Here is a 12,052-nt window from a genome sequence, read left to right on the forward strand (position 1 = left end):
TAAGTCGGAGATTTATTTGGACCAATGGCTCAATAATCTGTGCCTGTTTTTATAATTTTAGTTACTTTAGTCTTGAAACAAATACTTGACAAGCCTACTAAACTTTCACTTTACATTCCGCTAACCGGCACTGAAGCAGTCAGGTAGAAGACAAGAGAATTACAAATGTCCCAGAGGGTGGGAATTCAGTATTTGGGCTTTTGAGGAACAGTGAACAGCTTTGCTGTTTTTGCTCGCAATGAGAAAGGCATGCGTACATGAGAATGCTGCTAATTTTAATGGCCATTCAGAAAGATGGATTAAATTGGGTAGCAAAATAAATTTCAAGAGTGCTTTTAATGGTGAAACAGTCACTAACTGAGAAAAAGATGAAAGAAACAAGGAAGCAAAACTACTCCATCTCAAAACTGTTTTTAGGGCCAAGGGTAAATTTTCATGGTGTGAAGCTGTGGTTCTTTTGATTTCCTGGCACAAGATGGATTTAGGCCTGATATCCTGGGCCTTTACTCCTCCTGGAGCCTGCCTGCTCATATTAAAGCTGAGCTTTTGCTGGGCTGGAAACTGCTTGTCCATTGGCCATTTAACTTGCCAGCATTCTGCTCTCCTGTGTGGAAAATGTGGATCTTCAGCCACATAATGTCTTTCCATTAGCGATGGCGGCTCTCCAAAGCAGGGCTGTGGTTTAAACACAAATGGGTAGTGTGGGCCAAAATGAATGCAATTTTGAGTCTACTATCTTTAAAAGGTGGATCTGGAGGCAATTTAGTGAGTGTAAATTACAATTGACTTTGGAAGAAATAACTCATACACTTGAACCTCCTCAGATGTGTAGCCAATAGGGGGTAGCCAGGCTAACATTAAATTTTACACATCCATCAGCTAAAGAAGAGATCCAAATGTAAAAATCTAGCTATCATATGGATTCGTAACACCCCCTGGAGGACTTGCAGCCCACAAATCAATGAATGGTTTATGCTGGGCCAAAAATGTACTTGCACCATGTTTCTCATTTTTCTTAACCATTTTAGAATGAGCCTGAAAAATCACTGCTGCAGAAGGTACTCGTCTGCAGTGAGGGGGCACTACTTCAGGCAGCCAGAGGCATGGTTTTTGGCCACCACCTTAGCCCTTGCAGTGAATGGCTTTTTTACCTTTAAAACTTAAGCCAAGAAGACTTTTTTTTTCACCATGCAAGTGTTTTGATAGCACTTTAAAAGGTTTCAAATCTTGCTACTTACTGCGACCAATTCCATACACCATTGTGCTCCTCAGTAGCAGATTAACAGTCTATTCTTGGCTACTGTCTCACCTCTTTGTGTATGTGCACATGTGAGACCTGCTCTTCAGTTTTGCCTGACGTCAACAGCTGGAAGTGCTTCTGCGTTCACAGTCTCCAGTTCTCTCTGGATGGTTCTCTGCTTAAGGCTGCACAAGAGACAGGTAGTTAATGTTAGTATTTGCCTAAGAAGGAAATCTTTATGTGTGGTTAAAAATTGTAAAGTGCTAACAGCTAAATTATAAACAGTAAAAACTGTTTAATCATTAACTAAATTAATAAAATGTATACTCTCTATTTGAACAGCGAGATGCTCAGTGACAAATACTTCTACATTCTTTGAAAAAGAAATCTGATATTTGATCTTCCTCGATGTTGTCTTCTACAATTTAGCATATTTCAACACCAGTATGTTCCATCATACTGCCTACATTGAAAATGTGCAGTTGAAATATTTTTTAAAAGTCTCAGCCTCGTAGAAACTCTAAAAACTGTTTCAAGAAAGTAGATGTGGCACACAGTGTTTTCCATTTGCAGAACTTTGTGACTAGAATTCTGAGTTTATACTTCATTTTTGTTTTTATAAAAGAAATACCTAAATGTGCATAGACATTTCTTCGTTCTTTTATTCCTTTCTTCTCCTCTTTCCCTTTCTCCCCTGCTTCTTCGCCTCTTCTTCTTCTTCTTCTGTTACTTAGCATTCCAGTTAGGAATTGTACCCAGCTGATCAGGATGGAGCTCTGAATACTATAATGATCTGCACAGCGGCAGCTTTTCTTTTCTGCTATGTAAATGAATTCCTGACACTGGCATTTTAAGGTTACTGCAGTGCCTCCATAGTCACTGATGGCCCAATATATTTGGGTGATTTTGCCTTGCTGCCCTTACAAGAGTAAGTATCACTGCATTAGCTGGGAAGGGCTGCAGAAAAATTTCAGGCAAAAATATAAAGAAAAAAATTTCAACTGTGCCAGCTAAGGTTTCTTTTTGAACTTAATTAGTTAATTTTACAAACTTGGTGTGGATCCTAGGCAATCTTCTTGCTTCAGCCTCTGGACTTCCAGAATTATACAAGTGTATGCCCAGGCTGAGTTAGCATGGCAAACGTGTTTCTTCAGAAGCCTCACTTGGGAGCTCTCATTTGATTTGACTAATAACAAGTACATTATCTGACCTTTTGCAAAGAAGGTTGGGGAAAATAGATTTTTAGTCAGACACACAAATGGCATGAATACTATCAGAGTTCTGTTAGTAATTCAAAAGGAAACTAAAACTAAAATTGGCAAATACTGTAATCGATTACATCTGTGGCTGGCAAAGCCCAACAGAAAGACCAATGCTAAGTTCCTGTGGCAATGTACTTCTCAAACATGGATGCCTTTTAAAGTCATGTAAACTTCACATTTCTCCTCCTATCAGTAAAGAACTGGATATGAAGAAAATAAATAACCCAATTAAAAAGTGGGGTGCAGATTTAATCAGAGAATTCTCCAAAGATGAAGCTCAAATGACCGAGAAACACTTAACTATTCAACATCCTTAGCCAACAGAGAAACACAAATCAAGACTACTTTGAAATTTCATCTTACAGCCATCAGAATGGATAACATCAATTAAACAAGTGGTAGTTTGTGCTGGTGAGGATGTGGAGCAAAGGGAACACTTCCTCATTGCTGGTGGGAGTGCAAACCACCATTGAAATCAGTATGTTCTTTCTTCAGGAAGATGGAAATTGAGCCACCTCAAAAGCTAGTATTATCACTCTTGGATATTATATCTAAAGGACACTACATCTGGTAAGATGAGATATTTGTTCAACCACATTCATTGCTATTTGGTTCATAATAGTCAGAAATTGGAAACAACCTAAATGTCCCTCAACAAATGACTGGATAAAGAAAATGTGGTACACAGTGGATATTATTCAATTATTTAAAAATGCTCAGCATCCTTAATCATCAGAGAAATGCAAATCAAAACAACCCTGAGATTCCATCTCACACCAGTCAGAATGGCTAAGATCAAAAATTCAGGTGACAGCAGATGCTGGCAAGGATGTGGAGAAAGAGGAACACTCCTCCATTGTTGGTGGGATTGCAGGCTTGTACAACCACTCTGGAAATCAGTCTGGTGGTTCCTCAGAAAATTGGACATAGTACTACCGGAGGATCCCGCAATACCTCTCCTGGGCATATATCCAGAAGATGTCCCAACCGGTAAGAAGGACACATGCTCCACTATGTTCATAGCAGCCTTATTTATAATAGCCAGAAGCTGGAAAGAACCCAGATGCCCCTCAACAGAGGAATGGATACAAAAAAATGTGGTACATTTACACAATGGAGTACTACTCAGCTATTAAAAAGAATGAATTTATGAAATTCCTAGGCAAATGGATGGACCTGGAGGGCATCATCCTGAGTGAGGTAACACAATCACAAAAGAACTCAAATGATATGTACTCACTGATAAGTGGATATTAGCCCATAAACTTAGTATACCCGAGATATAAGAGACAATTTGTAAAACACATGAAACTGAAGAAGAACGAAGACCAAAGTGTGGACACTTTGTCCCTTCTTAGAATTGGAAACAATCACCCATGGAAGGAGTTACAGAGACAAAGTTTGGAGCTGAGACAAAAGGGGGGGACCATCTAGAGACTGCCATATCCAGGAATCCATCCCATAATTAGCCTCCAAACGATGACACCATCGCATACACTAGCAAGCGTTGGCTGAAAGGACCCTGATATAGCCGTCTCTTGTGAGACTATGCTGGGGCCTGGCAAACACAGAAGTGGATGCTCACAGTCAGCTATTGGATGGATCACAGGGCCCCCAATGGAGGAGCTAGAGAAAGTACCCAAGGAGCTAAAGGGATCTGCAACCCTGTAGGTGCAACAACAATATGAACTAACCAGTACCCCGGAGCTCTTGACTCTAGCTGCATATGAATCAGAAGATGGCCTAGTCGGCCATCACTGGAAAGAGAGGCCCATTGGACTTGCAAACTTTATATGCCCCAGTACAGGGGAATGCCAGGGCCAAAAATTGGGAATGGGTGGTTAGGGAAGTCGGGGGGAGGGTATGGGGGACTTTTGGGATAGCATTCTAAATGTAATTGAGGAAAATACATAATAATAAAAAATATTTAAAAAATTTAAAAAAATACTGAAAAAAAAAAACCTTAAATTTTCTTGTAAATGGAAGGAACTAGAAAAATAATCATCCCGAGTTAGGCATCTAAGACCCAGAAAGGCATATAGATGGTATGTGTTAATTTATATGTGGATATTTGCTGTTTAGTCAATGATAACCAGTCTACAATTCATATAGCCACATATATAGAGAGTAAGGGATTAGGGAAAACAGATATTCCTAGGAAAGGAAAATAAAATACATAGTTTGTGGGGCAGTGGCCTGTGCCCAGACAGCCTGGTCCACATGCAAAGGTCCGGAACTCTGGTGACTTCCACTTGCAGGTGTTCAGTCAAGCCTCCTGGGTTCTAGGCTCCTGTCAAAGCCTGTCTCCCACAGCCTCCCGCCCCCGCCCCCCCCCCAGAGAGGAACGTGGCCATCAGTCACTTAGGAACAGTACCAAGCCCTCCCACCTGCAAATAAGGTTTCCCCAAGGCTCTCAGACCAAACCAATGAGAAGTACCTGTTGTCAGACCCTTACCCACCCCAAAACCGTGTATAAGAATCCTATCAGGTCCCTCCCTGTGAATCTTGGGAGTCTCTCACCTCCCCGGTCTCTGGTGAACTCTGGGAGTCCCCCCAACCTCCTATTTCCTGAGGTTGCCTGTTTACATTCTTTCTGCAGGCCCTCAGGACTTCAGTCCTTTTCCCTCACCCAGTACCAGATCAGGTTCCCTCCTCCCCATCCACTTTCCCTCCCAAGTCCCTCCCTCCTCACTTATGATTGTTTTCTTCTTTCTCTCAAGTGGGACTGAGGTGTCCTCACTTGGGTACTTCAGCTTGTTAAGCTTTTTTTCATTCTGTGGACCGTATCTTGTATATTCTATATGTTTTTTTCTAATATCCACTTTATTATTATTATTATTATTATTATTATTATTACTATTATTATTATTAGTGAGTGCATACCATGCATGTCCTTTTTTGTCTGAATTACCTCACTCTGGATATTTTCTAGTTTTATCCATTTGCCTGCAAAAGTCAGGATGTTCTCGTTCTTAATAGCTGAGTACTATTCCATTGTGTAAATGAACCACATTTTCTGTATCCATTCTTCTGTTGTGGGACATCTGGGTTCTTTCCAGCTTCTGGTTATCACAAATAAGACTGCTATGAACATAGTGGAATACATGCCCCTGTGGCATGGTGGGCCATCTTTTGGATTTATTCCCAAGAATGGTATAGCTGCGTCTTCTGGTATATATATTTCTAAATTTCTGAGGAACCTCCAGATCTCACAGGGAGGAACCTTTGGTGAAATGCCCAACAGTAGGGAGAGGGAACTTATAGAGCCCACCTCCAGCAGAAAGACAGGACATCAAGTGATGGATGGGGTTGCCATCCCACATTCATATCTCTGACCCATAATTGTTTCTGTCTGACAGAATTACAGGGATGGAAATGGAGAAGAGCCTGAGGAAAAGAAGGTCCAACAACAGGCCCAAAGTGGGATCCAGCTCAAGGGGAGGTCCCAAGGTCTGACTTAGACTCTTTTTCTCCGTTTTTTTGTTTTGTTCAATTCCAACATGTTAGTTTTTGTTTTTATCTGATACTATTTTATTATTACCCCTTAGAAGCCTGTTTCTATTCTAATGAGAGACAGAAAGGGAGTATATTGTATCAGTAGATGCAGTGGGATCAGGATGGAGCCGGGTGTGAGAGCCTTTAAATATTTGTATATGTGGCTGAGTTGCCTTTAAGATAGAAATGGAAGATTTATTAATGAAAAATTAACACATTAAAATGTAAAAAAGAATCTTGTTAAAATTGTCATGAGGTTGCCTAGGAGTGTAGCTCAGCTGTTAAAGTATTTGGCTATTATGTGTGGAGCCTGGAGTTTGATCCCCAGCACTGTACAAACTGAGCATAGTGTTACTCACTGTAACCCTAGCACTGAGGAAGTGAAAGCAGGAAATGTAGTCACTCAAAGTTATGCTCAACCACATGAAGATTTCAAGGCTACTCCGGGCTACCTGAGGCCCTGTCTCAGAAATCAAATGTCAGAGGGTTTGGGTATACCGACCATCTAGTTTTAGTGGTTTGCTGGTTTGTGAAACCTTCATTGCCATACTTGAAGCAAAAGTGATAGTGAGCTAAAGAAACATATATCACTAAACCCAATGTAAAAATACTGCTAACTTAACTGCCTCTGACTGTGAACTAAAGCATGCCTAAAATCTACTCAGTGCTGGCCACACAGGCCAACTGATGGGAGGAGAGTCAGTAGAGAAAATGAGAGCAATGTGACAGATTTCAGTTACAGCATGTCATCACGTTGGCAGAACATATACTACAATTGGAGCAATAAAGAGAATATCAGTTTGGTCCCTATGCAAGAATGACATAAAAATTCATGAAGTGTTCCATATTTAAAATAAACACCAAACTATATAAGTTTGCAAATCTTACAAAAGCATGTGAGAAGGAGAACATAAAATCGGGTGGGCTGCAGAGACTTCTATTTTGTTAGTTTCATAGTAAATCCAGGTCTCTGATCACCTTTTTCAAAATCACGATCCCCTGAATCCCATGATCCTTCTGTGCTTATTATCATTTAATATATTATAATATCATCTTTTTAATTGTTTACCATTTGCTGTCTTCTTCACCCTCTCTCAGATGAAGAGAAGTGATGGCTCAGCCATTAAAGGTAAAGTGTACAATCAAAAGACAGGGTTGGGGGACTCATTTTCAAATTAGGATATCTCAAGTATGAAAGTTCTACACACACACACACACACACACACACACACACACACACACACACACACACACAAACACTACATGTTTATGTATGTCTACATAATCAATAATTCAATAGTTTCACATTTAAACAATTCCTAAATTGCAACTATAAAAATGTTCATTTATATGTTACATTTTTGGCTTTCAGGAAGAAAGATAGAAATATTATCAGAGATGATGGTGATGAAGGTAGGAGTGAGGAAATCATTACAGTAGAGGGAAAGAGTCTATCACTATCAGGTGGTAAACAAATGATGTTCTCTTAGGCCATCTAAAAGAAGCAGTAATAAGCGAGGCCATATTTCTAGCTTTTCAGGTCAGTTTCAAAGATGATTATGGGATGGGAAACACATATAAAGATATGGGGAAAGCTAGCCTGGGTGGTACCAGAAAAAGGAACACAGCAGCGAAGTATTTGAGGACATGAGCAAATTCCAGTTGGCCCTATAGCCATTAAAGAGAGTAATAAGTGATGGCCATATCTACCGTCTTTGACCAAGTGTGTTGCATATAGGAATTTTCTGTAGAGGAAGAACTTACCTTTGTTATTGCATAGGTTCAGCATCCAATTATTTTGACTGAAGCTCTCAATGACATGATACACCATTCCTGGTAGCATCATTACTGGTACCAAAAATTTTCAAAACAGACACATCACCTTTTCTCTTCTAGCTTATTGCTAGCTTCCTTGCACCTTCACATGCTAGTAGCAGAACCCTGTCATGACATGATACTACTGCCCATCACCACAGAGATCCTCAAGTAAGGGTGGATCATTTTGGTTCTGGGAAACTAATCACCTAAAGAGAACTGCTTTCCAGTCAAGTGATTGTCAGTATTTTAGAACCATTCTAGATGATTTGTCCTGAACATCTGGTTTTAAAGGAGAGAACATAGGACCAATAGAAGGCAAATAAGCAGTTTTAGCAGTAGGCAGAAATGAGCAGGTTTGGATTAGAAAAGTATGAGCAGCCAATGAAAGCACCTATCACCTCCGTAGAGAGGTGACTCCAAGTCAACAGAGCTGACTACCAATTCACTGGCTTCTTGTAAGACCACACGATGGAACTGAAAACTGTGAGCCACAGAGTTCTCATGCTCCACATAGAATCACCTTCTTGCTAGTGCAGTGGCCTGTGTCTTTCTAGCTGTCCCAGTGAAGCTTTCCTTACTTGTACCTGGTTGTGGAAAATATTAAAAATTAACTCGCTAACTCTCTGTGCTCCTGTTTCTCTCAACCTGCAACTCTCCGGCTGCCACGGGCCACAGGACTCCTGCCGGATGATCCCATCTTAGCGGTCTCTCTCAGGTGGTGGACCCTCGAGTCCTTTGATTGGACAGGGAAAATCCTGCAACAGTACCTCTTGAGGCAAACTGGACCATCCTCCTAATGATTCTAATCACTTCTGGCCCCACCCTAGAAACTGTGACTTTGTATGATTGACCTAATGTAAAGGAAATAAAAATAAAATTACTTAGGCTCTCTTAAAAACATTTCTGGTAAATGTGTCCTTTGATTTTTAGGGCAAGCATATATATTTTTTTCAAATTAATAGTTTAGAAGTCTTTTGTCCTAGCTTGCCTACTCAGCATCTCTCTGCTAAGCTTGTAGCAGCATCCTATAAAGTCTAATTAAAGTCTGTTACCTCATGCTGATGCCAATGTCTCTTTGGAATGAGACTCCTGATATCAACCATACATTTTGATTCCATGCAATATAGAATTATTAAGTAAAAAACTTGAGGTTTAAAAAAAAATTCTTCAAATGTGCACACTGTCATAGAGGCATAGTGCTAATACAAATCAGAACCAAGAGTCAACTATTATGATTTTTAATAACTTCTGAGCATAAATCTTATAAATTGGAGCTATCATTGTGGTGTGTAGAAAAATCTACAGGCATAGTAGATTTTTCAAGATTAGTTTGATCCTTCTTCAAAGGTTCTAATAAGAAGACCCAAGAGAGGTAAGTACTTCCTAGACATTCGCTCTGTGATCTATTCCCAGACTGTTTCTCCTTAGTCAAGGGTTAGGGGAAGGCAGGATATATGTCACTAGAAAGTCAAAGGAGGTTAATGCAAAGAAAATTATATCCGCACAGAATCCCACCTTCATTCTGCCGTCAATGCTTATGTGGAAGGATAAGTTCCTTTCGTTTTTACTTCTCAGTTATTCAGCCTTCAAAGATGCTCTAAATAAACATTGCCTTTCTCCCTGATGCCAGCAAATAAATATACTGTTAATTACTTATGAAGTTCCCTTATGCCTCACATGTTCTTCCTATGGCCCTTCTTAAAAGTTTTTACAAGGTACACTGCCTGCTACAAGGAAACAGTTTGGGTAGAGTAGATCAAATTGGGCTGGCTTCTCAGCTCACAGGGATTCCATAATGTACTTATCTGGTTCCCAAGCTTAGAGAACCTACCATTTCCCTCTGTTAGTCTCAAATATATAATGTTTAATTTTTCCCTAACCCTTAAGTATTCTTTCTTTAAAATAAATATTTATTATTGTTATTATTTGAGTGTTTCAAAAAGCATATTTTGATCACATTCACCCCTCAGCTCCTTTCAGATCCATTTGTTTTCAATTCCTACCTCTGCAACTTTACTTTTTAAAAAATGCAATAGTTTTTCCACTCCAGTTTGTGCTATGCATGTGTTTCTGGAGTAGGGCCATCCACTGGAGCATAGTCCACCTACAATGAGCCTTACCTTTAAAGAAAATTCACTGTCTCAAGTATGATTGAGTCATTTGAGCTAAAGCAAAAGTTCTTTCCTAAGGTCTTCAAGCTAGAAATGAGGAAGAAAAGCTTTTTCCTTTTGTTCCATAGACCTTTGAGTACATAAGTCACACAAAACACTAGGGTTCTTCCCAACATGCCTAAAGTGGCCTGGAGAAGCACTAAGGTGAGCAGAAGGAAAGTGATGCTGACAAAGATGGAGAAGAAATTGAGAGGTGGTATTCTTGTCATTTGTGCTAGCTTAGACTTGCCCTTCCTTGGCAATGCCAGTTGATTTGTTTTGTTCTCCTGTGAAGTATCCTCCATTGTCACATGTGTTGGAGGACTTTGTTACTAGCTTGTGACACTATTCCATAGGTTATAGAACCCTTAGAAAGTACAGTCTAGCTGGGGCAGGTGAATCACATCTGGAGAGTTATAGTGCAGGCTTAGTTTGACCAGATTAGTCTTCTCTGTCTCTCTATCTTTGTTTTCCTCTCCCTCTGCTTCCTTATCTACTGAGTTTTAACAAGCCCCTCCACCCTCTGCCCTGTCCCCCAACCCCAGCCTCAGCAAGATCCCACTGCTAAGGTGCCACTGAAAGAACTCTTTTTGGTGCAGTCCATTTTTGAGGGAGAAGAATGGACTGTTGCCTTTCAACCAAGAGTGAAAATAAATTCCCCCTCCCTCTAGTTGCTTCTTTCAAGTAGTTTGTCAGGGACCAGGAAAGTAATTAATGTCCTTTTCTTCTCTCCTTTCTCTTTCTTTCCTGTCTTCTGCTCTGCCCCACAGGGCTAGTCTTTTCCAAATAAACCAATCATAAAAAGACAACTGCTGCGTGATTCTTTCTGTATGAGGGATCTATAGTAGTCAAACTTTTAGATACAGAAAATAGAGTGGTGGTGGCCAAAGTTCTGGGAAGCAGGGAGGGGACTCTTGTTTTATGATATAGTTAGGACTGGTTGCTCTCCCTACCCAGATATGTACCTCACATATTTCAACCTGTCATCAAACTAGATATGTAGCCAAAAGTCATTGAACTTCTGATTCCCCTGCCTTTACCACTCAAGTGCTGGTAATATAAGCATGATCAGTAAGTTTAACTTTTATGAAGGGCTGAGGACTTAACCCATGACCTTTTGCATACTATTCTACTACTCTACATTGAGCTGCGTGCATCTTTAGTCCCAGGGTAAGTTTTGTTAGATGAAACTGTATAATAATGCAATACAGCTAATAGCTATTGTAATGTATAGCAAAAGTGGCTAAGATGGTAAATGTTATGTTATATTATCAAATTAAAAACTGACTTAGTAGCTGGGCAATGTGGTATATGTTCTTAATCCCACCACTCAGGAGGCAGAGGCAAGAGGATCTCTGTGAGTTCAAGGCTAGCCATGTCTACAAAGTGAGTTCCACGACAGTCAAGATTATGTAGAAAGATTAAAACCAAACAAGATCAACACTCCCATTCCACCCCCCACTCCACCCCCCCCCCAAAAACCCCAGCTGTTAGTATCAGGTGCACCTATGTACAGCCAGAAGCTCTCTATAGCAAAGTTCCGTTGCCATGGCTATAAGACAAGTCATCTCTAGGCGACAGCGCTGCTCCCTCCTCTGTGGCCATGGCACCCCCCACATTCCTTTTGCACATGCACCACACACATCACAGCCTGGATAAAAGACATGTACCCCTACCCTACCCAAACCCTTTCTTTCCTTCTCTTCCTTCTCACCCCCTCAGAGGTTGCCTCTGCCAATAAAACCTCCCACATGAGATCTGTCCATGGCATGATCTGTCCCGGACTGCGTAACATATTCTATCACCAAACAAACAAACAAAAAAAACCCCCCTAAATTAATATGTAGAGCTCATTTTTAAAAAGAGAAATGTGGTAGTATGTTCTTTGTGAAAACTTAGGCCTTAGGTCCCTTTATTCCTTATTTCTTGCCTTCTGAAGGAGAGGCCAGTATCTGAATCTGAATCAAGAGAGTGTAGAGGCAAACAAAAAATGTCCAGGAAGAGAAGGGTAGACTTGTTTCACAAGGAGATTCTGAAAAGAAAAGAAAAAGAACCAGGAGAAAGTTGAAGGCACCAGGAAATTACAG

General features: G+C 40.4%; 1 long non-coding RNA gene and 1 other non-coding gene across 3 annotated transcripts; one reads left to right on the forward strand and one right to left on the reverse strand.

Moving 5' to 3' along the window:
• Positions 1–314: 314 nt before the first annotated feature.
• Gm35917 lies at positions 315–11,535 on the reverse strand. 2 transcript variants are annotated; one of them, XR_871641.1, is made up of 3 exons: positions 11,472–11,535; positions 1,310–1,425; positions 315–675 (listed from the first exon to the last, which is right to left on the reverse strand). It is a non-coding gene; the product is annotated as a predicted gene, 35917 (long non-coding RNA). The 2 variants fall into 2 exon arrangements; XR_380307.3 differs by lacking the exon at positions 11,472–11,535 and adding an exon at positions 7,762–7,868.
• On the forward strand, positions 6,743–6,849 carry Gm26257. Its single transcript, XR_003949062.1, has one exon. It is a non-coding gene; the product is annotated as a U6 spliceosomal RNA (small nuclear RNA).
• Positions 11,536–12,052: the final 517 nt, after the last annotated feature.

This window comes from Mus musculus, chromosome 10, assembly GCF_000001635.26.
Source record: "Mus musculus strain C57BL/6J chromosome 10, GRCm38.p6 C57BL/6J".
Lineage (NCBI taxonomy): Eukaryota > Metazoa > Chordata > Mammalia > Rodentia > Muridae > Mus > Mus musculus.